The 7,696-nt window shown below is 44.3% G+C and overlaps 1 long non-coding RNA gene across 1 annotated transcript; it reads right to left on the minus strand.

The window, feature by feature from the left end:
* Nucleotides 1–2,964: 2,964 nt before the first annotated feature.
* Nucleotides 2,965–5,471, minus strand: LOC121137661. The gene is made up of 3 exons (XR_005874960.1): nt 5,444–5,471; nt 4,756–4,967; nt 2,965–3,205 (listed from the first exon to the last, which is right to left on the minus strand). It is a non-coding gene; the product is annotated as an uncharacterized LOC121137661 (long non-coding RNA).
* Nucleotides 5,472–7,696: the final 2,225 nt, after the last annotated feature.

Here is a 7,696-nt window from a genome sequence, read left to right on the forward strand (position 1 = left end):
GAGACTTGCTTCAAAAAATAAAAATAAAAATACTGATGAGTAAGAGGAGGCTGGCAGTACATACCTGTAAGCAGTGTCAACACTTGGGAAGTTCAGGCCAGCCTAGGCTATATAATGAAAACGTCTTGAAAACAACAAACGCAGGTGGGTGGAAGGAAAGAAAAGCCCACCTAATCTAACTGAATTCCATGTGCTTGAGCCACCTCAGTGAAACTAGAATCTAGATGGCAGTTTGGAAAGAGACTAAAGAAAAGGCTTGCCTAAGATGATGGCTTATAGCCTGAGAGATTGTTAAAATCACCTTCTAGATGATTCTGATGCTGGCTTGTATCATATCTGATAAGAAGCTAGGAGAGAAACCAGGAAGACCATAAGCAAAGAATCCATCCCTGCTATGACTGTGTTTGACATTATCCAACCTTTCTGGACTGTGTTTTTAAAAATAATTATCAAAGAAGTTGTCTGAGAGAAAGCTCACATGGTATCTTAGTTACTGCTGTTGCTGTGATAAAACACTGCAACCAAGGCACCTTATAAAAGGAGGGGTTTGCTTGGCTTTATGGTTCCAGAAGGGTGAGAGTCCATCATGTCAGGGAAGCATGGCAGCAAGAAGCAGATACAACAGTTGGAACAGAAGCTGAGGGCTTATATCTTGAACTGCAAGCATGAAGCAGAGACCGGTACTGGGAGCGGGGTGAGGTCTTAAGCTCCCCAATGACATATTTCCTCCAACAAGACCACATCTCCTAAGGCCCCCCACACAGCACTATCGGTTGGAGTCCAAGTGTTCAGATGCCCAAGACTGTGGATGGACATTTCATTCGAACTACTACACATGGTGCCTTAGAAATACCTTGGCTTGTGGGGGCAAGATGGCTTAGTGGGTCAGGGTGCTTGCTACCAAGTCTAACAACCTGAGTTTGACCTCTTAAATGAACTTACACAGTGGAAGAACTGACTTCTATATGTTGTCCTCTGACCCTCAAATATTCATGGAGGCACATGTTCTTGCATATAATCCCATAAATAAATAAATGCCAAAAAAAAAACTTAAAGAAATGCATGGGCTCTCCTTCCAGCCCTGCCCTTTGCCAACTGTGTTACAAAGCATAACACAGTTGCTCAGTTCTTTTGTCAAGGACAATAGGGAAAGTAAAGGTTGCCATGGAGATGAAATAGGAAAATGTATGTACAAATATCTAGCTCAATGTCAACACCCAATAATGCCACTGAAATGTCAGTTGCCCTCTGGGCATGGTGTTCTTGCTTGGTGTTGTGTACAAAGGCAGGGATGACATCAGTAACCAGGGGAGATGACAGAATGAGGGGGCTAGCTGTCAAGACTGTAGTCCACCCTCAGACACCCACTCACCTTGGGTGAGGGGACCCTGGCATCTGCTAGAACTGGACCATAACACCGTGAGTCTTTGGCCCCTGGATAAATAATTGACCCCTGTTATTATTTAGTGCTCCGCGGTCAACACTGGAGGCCTGCCAAAGCCAGGCCAGGCCTCTGTGGCACTGATGGGATCTTGTGGAGTCCCAGGCGGTCTCACCCTTCAGCCTTGATTTCCATTAGTTCAGGATGGAGGAGAAAGGGCATGTTCTGGAAGCTCCCAGGGTTCTGCATCATGACTTGGAGAAAATAAAAGGGCTTAATTACTTTGGGGGAAAGTACACAGGAATTTGACATTTTGAAAAATGGTTTTATGACATTTCTTTGATAGGCCTGGACCAAAGGCAGCTGCTCATACGTTAGGGAGGTGACGGAAAAAGAAAAAGAGAGGGAGTGAATGAGGCGCCCGAGCCTTTTAATAACACTCCCCTATATTTACAGAGCGCTTTCCACCATTCCAAGCAGCCTCATACTCATTACTAAATTATTTGATTTTTGTGATAACTCAACAAGAAAGGGTGGGAGGTAAAGACACTCTGTCACTCACCAGCTGGGTAATCCTTGGCAAATTAACTTTGTCGGCATCAGTTTTCTCTCCTTTCAAATAGGGATGCTGTCTGCTCCATGGGCTTGTGGTGATAATTAAATGAAAGAGTGTAAACGAGGCCCGGAGGACGGCTGCTATCAAACCATGCTGCAGGTTTCCATTTCCTACTATGTAGATGAGAAAACTGAGGGCAGAGAAATATTGGAGTCCAGAGGATGACAGGACCCAGCATCCGGACACACCCACCCGGGTCAGAGTTTTCTTGCTACAACATGCAGAGTCTTTAGAGGCTGTTGTACAGAAGAAAGTCCTGTTGGTGCCATTTTTCACCAGTCCCATCCTTGTGATAGAATCTTTGGGGTTTCTAATACACAAAAGAGGCAGGTGGCAAGACAGAGCTCATGGGGAAGGCAACGGGGAGTGAGGGAGGGGAGGAGGCTGAGGTCAGTCTGGCTTTAGGAGTGACTATAGTTTGCCAGGCTTGCAGTGAGATGGACTAGCACAGGTCACAGAGCACAGGGCCTCCGGGATTAGAAAGGGTCATGTGTGAGTCTGACACACATGGACAAAGAGTATCTATCATAGCCATGTCAGCAAATTAAAAGCTGGACATGATCTCTGCAGACCGATGGAGTTAGGGAAAATGCCAAGAGGCTAAACTCAGAGTTGTGCATTGTGATGGTTAATATTGGTTTTCAACTGGACAGGGTCTAGAGCCACCTAGGAGACAAAGCTCTGAGCATGTCTGTAAGGATGTTTCTAGCTTGAGTTGACAGTAAGATGAGCACCACCTAACTGTTCATGGCAACCATCTCACGGGATATAGCTCTGGACTAAAGAAAAAAAAAAAGAGACAGTAAGTTAAGCATCACATCCATCTCTGTCTGCTTCCTAAGTGTAGATGCATGTGACCCATTGCCTCGGGCTCCTGCCGCCAAGTCTCCCTTGCCATAATGTGTTGTTCCCTTGAACTGTGAGACAAAATAAATCCTTCCTTCCTTCAGTTGCTTTTGTTGGGTATTTTGTCATAGCTAGGAGAAAAGTAGCTAGTATACGCATTGAGTTTCAAAAGCAAAAGCACTGAGCGAGAGAAACTTGAAAAGACCCATTCTGCTTTCCGGGAGATGGCTGCCAATCAGGAGGCTGCCTGGTGTAGCAGAAAGGACAGCTGATCAAGGGTTCAGGAGCCCCAGCCCATCCTCACTCCACACAAGCTGTTAACTTGAGGTCAACTTGTCCTCTCGGGACCTCAGCTTCCTCTCCTGTAAAATGAATGGAGAAATGGCTCTGTGGTTAAAAGCATGGCCTGCCCTTCCAGAGGACCTGGGTTCAATTCCCAGTACCTACATGATTGCTATATGTAACTCTCCTGTACTCCTTGAGTACCAGACACACACACCACACATACACATAAAAATAAGTGAATGAATGAATGAATGTAGGAGACTGGGCTATGAGATAATCCTCACAGTTTATCTCAAACTCAATATACATATTCACATTTTATCCATGTAATAAAGGTTTGGCTTTTTTTCCATTTAAAAATTTTATTGAGTCATAGAAAGGTAAATTAAAGTAAGGAAATAATGGGCAGTGAAAATATTCTAAATGGAAATTCAAATATTCACTCACTGAATGTAATACAAATACTTTAAGACTCCTAAATGAGCAATAAATTCTTAGAACTAACATAAGAATTGAGCAGCCTGGTAGTGGTGACACACAGGAAGTAGGGGTAGGAGGATCTCTGTGAGTTCAAGGCCAGCCTGATCTACAAAGTAAGCTCCAGGACAACCAGGGCTACACAGAGAAACCCTATCTTGAAAAACCAAAAGAAAAAAAATGGAATTGAGTCAAGTATCTGAATATAAGACAAATGCAGAACACTGAGCAACTAAACTGCTAATAATTTCAAGAATGTAATTTAAAAATATTAATAGATTCTCAAATTATAAAATAGCTGTTCTGTTTGCTTTTTTGTTTGTCTGAGTTTTGCTGTGCCAGGGACAGATTCCAGAACTTCACGTATACTAAGCTAAACTCCAGGCTGGACTGTGTAGTTTTAACATCAGTTCAATGAGATCTGAGAGTGTGTCAGAAGTGGTTAATGTGAGCCAAGTGTGCACAAGTAGAAACATAATGGTCACTTTAAACCAGACAGCAGCCTGGCTAACCTCCGTTTCTGGCTCATTATGGGGACAGCACACATTCTGACAGCAGCCTAGCTAGCCTCAGTTCTGGGGAAGCCTTCTTTGTAGTGGTTCATTATAGGGACAGCACACATTCTGAAGGCTCTGCAGGAAAGAGTTCAGAGAGAAGCAGGGGGTTGGGAGGAGGGAGCTTTTCAGAACTGAGAGGTCATGTTTGAATTTGGAATAGTTAAGAATGCAGAAGTTTGTGTATGTGTGCTCACATGTATGTGTTTATGTGCTTCTAGAGGCCAGAGGACAACCTTGTCTATCATTCCTCGGGTGAGACACGGTCTCTCATTGGTCTGGAGCTTGCTAAGTAGGCTAGGCTAGATAGCTAGTGAATCCCAGGGATCTGCCTGGTTCCTCCTCTCCAGTGCTGGGATTGTAAACACACATAGCTATGCCTAGCTGCTTCTTTTTAAAAACATGAATGCTGGGGAATTGAACCCAGGTCCTCATGCTTGCAAGCATCATTTTACCAACTGAGATGTCTCCCCAGCCCCGTCTTGGAAATATTTACCACAAAAAAGAAAATCCAGGAAAGGAAGCTAACAGCAGTGATTCTAATATCCAGAAAGCAACAGCTAGGAAACTAGAGCAGGATGATCTTGAACTCTGACCTCTGCATGTGGATGAACTGGGTCATCTTGAGCTTGGATGTGACTCTGCCTCAGTGGAGCGAGAATAGGAGGGTCCTGAGCAGAGGAAGTAGACTGTAGCTGAAGGTGCTGACCACAGCCAAGAGATCAGCCTAGGCTGTAGATGGGGGCTTCACATGGGGTGCTGGAGTTCTAGAGCATGTTGGTATTTCCTCCAATTCAGAGAGTTGAGGCTGGGAAGGAACAGAAGTCATGGAGCACACGAGAGGAGTAGGGTGAAGAGAGGCAGTGGGGTAGGGTAGACTGGTTGCCTGTGTTAATGCCACATTAATTATGTGGCAAAACAGCACAGAGGCTGGGGGCTGAGTTGGCCTTAGCAATTCAAGTATGGGGCAACTGATCAGGGTGGGAGCCACAGGTCAGTAAAGCCCAGTGTTGACTGCTTCTGTCCACTCTGTTAGATCATTGGGCCCCATAGAACAGGTTTTGCTGAGCTCTTTCTTCTTTCTCCATCAGTCAGCTCTGGCACCACATAAGACATACCACCAGTGCTCAATAAACATCAAGAGACTGTGTGAATGGGCAAAGGAACAGTTGGAACTCAACAAACAGTTATTGACTCAATTAATTAATGAATTAATTAATGGGAAATTGACTGAGCCTTTCATTCTGACCCCACAGAGTTGAAACTGTGAGAAAGGAAACTCACCATTGAGAAAAGATGGAGGTGATCTGAACAAAAGTAGCAAGAAAAAAGTGGGAAAGAGATAGGGAAAAAAAAACCAAAACACAAATACTGATCAGTGAGACAGACCATCAAGACTGTCCTCTAGGAATAGTGCTTTATTCACCCACCCAACCATCCTCATGGCTGCCCATCTATCAGTTCACCCATCCACCCACCAATCCATCTATTCACCCATGCATAGAGTTCCATTATTCATCCATCCATCTATCCACCCACCCACCCACCTATCCATCCACCCATTCAACCATCCATTCATTCACTAACCTATATATACATATGAATACACACACACACACACACACACACACACACACACCTATCTATCTATCCAACTGTTTTTCCCTTAGTTCATTCCTTTATTAGCTTTTTTGGGGGGAGGGGAGTTTATCACCATATCAACTTGTACTGGAAAGAATGAATGAGGAACATACAAGGCATGAAACCCAACTACTGCATCTGGGATCTATATTTTTTAATTACAGAAGATACACTAAAATAATACTTCTATGACTCCAAGTATATAAAAAAGAGCTCCCTACTTGCCAAATCATAAATTCTGATACACCAACTGGGTGTCTTCTAAGATAATTCAATTCTGTCACTACCTGATAGCATCAGGTCCATAGGTTAGAGCACAGTCCTGGAGGCCCTCCCTACTTTAGATGACAGTTGTAAGCACATGGGTTGTGGCCTGGGCTTCTGATCAAGGGGTTATCCATCAGGGTTCACTGTCTTCCTTGGGTTGGATTAATCTTCTAGAATGACTCATGGAATTCATGAAAATAGAAGATTCACATTTAGCTATCTATTATAAATAATGTTATAAAAGAAATAGATGAATAGCCAGATAGAAGAGACTACAGAGGAATCCAGGTGGGTAGCGACTCAGAGAACTTCCAGGCCCTCTTTGGGTATGGCATCTTCCGTGAACGTATGCCTGTTCAGCTACCAGAAAGCTCCCAGAACCTTGGAAGGTTTGTGTGGGTGTGGAGGAGGAGCAGGGGAGGCATGGTCGCTTTTCTATGTAGAAATGATTGATTAAATTTCTGGTCACTGGTGATCAACTCAACCTGCAGTTTCCTCTATTCTTAAATGTTAAGGGTAGGACTGAAATTCCACCCCTCTGATCTTGCCTTAGTATTTCCTGTGACACAGCCTCCCCTGACATATATCTTAACAGAAAGTTCCTAGGGACTGTTGGTTTTAGTCATCTCATAAACATACCAAAATATACATCCTTCCAAGGCTTTAGAAGTAGCATGTCAGGCTTAGTGGTGGTGGTGCATGTTTTTAATCCCAGCACTCGGAGGCAGAGGCAGAGGCGGGTGGATCTCTATGAGTTCGAGGTCAGCCTGGTCTTCAGAGTAAGTTCCAAGACAGACTCTAAAGCTACACAGAGAAACCCTGTCTCAAAAAACAAAAACAAAACAACAACAACAACAAAAAAGTAACAGTATGTCAGGACACAGGAAAACAGACCAAAAATAGCAATAAAAGGGGCTAGAGAGATGGCTTAGCAGTTAAAAGCACTGGCTGCTCTTCCAGAGGACCTGAGTTCTATTCCCAGCACCTACATGGCAGTTCACAAATGTCCTTAACTCCAGTTCCAGGGGATCTGATGACTAATTCTGTTCTTCGAGATACACAGACATATATAGACAAAACACCCATATACATTTATTTTTAATTTAAAAAATAGCAAGATGCATGGTAATTTAAGTTCACACAAACTGTACTTTCGGAGGCTACCAGACCTGGATTGTGGGGGGAGCTCAGAGAAGAATGAGTAACATCCTCTTGTCTGGGAGTGCCCAGTGGGTGGCTGGGATCTGAGGGCATTGGACACTAGCTTGATAACCTGCTCTGCTTCACTGAGCTGGCCCACTCAGAGAGTGGCCAAAGCCAGGAACACTAGAGCTGCCACCAAAGGTGAGCAGGTACAGCTGCTCCCCGGGGCTTGTGCAGAAGCAGCCAATGCCCCTCCCCGCCCATGCCTGTCCCCACCAATAGCTCTTGTTCTCTAAGGCAGCAGTTATCTTACATCCCGTTGTCTCTGATCACCATTGGGAAGCTGCTCTTTTATAAATTTTTTTGGACAGCCTTCACCATCAAAAGGGCTCAGGCTTTGGCCCAGCGGATCATTCCAACGGTAGAATCTACTTCTGCATTCCTTGCCACTGGGAGCCTTTGACCTTGAGTTTAACTTGTATGGCA

The sequence above is a fragment of the Mesocricetus auratus genome, unplaced genomic scaffold (genome assembly GCF_017639785.1).
Source record: "Mesocricetus auratus isolate SY011 unplaced genomic scaffold, BCM_Maur_2.0 Super-Scaffold_100691, whole genome shotgun sequence".
NCBI lineage: Eukaryota > Metazoa > Chordata > Mammalia > Rodentia > Cricetidae > Mesocricetus > Mesocricetus auratus.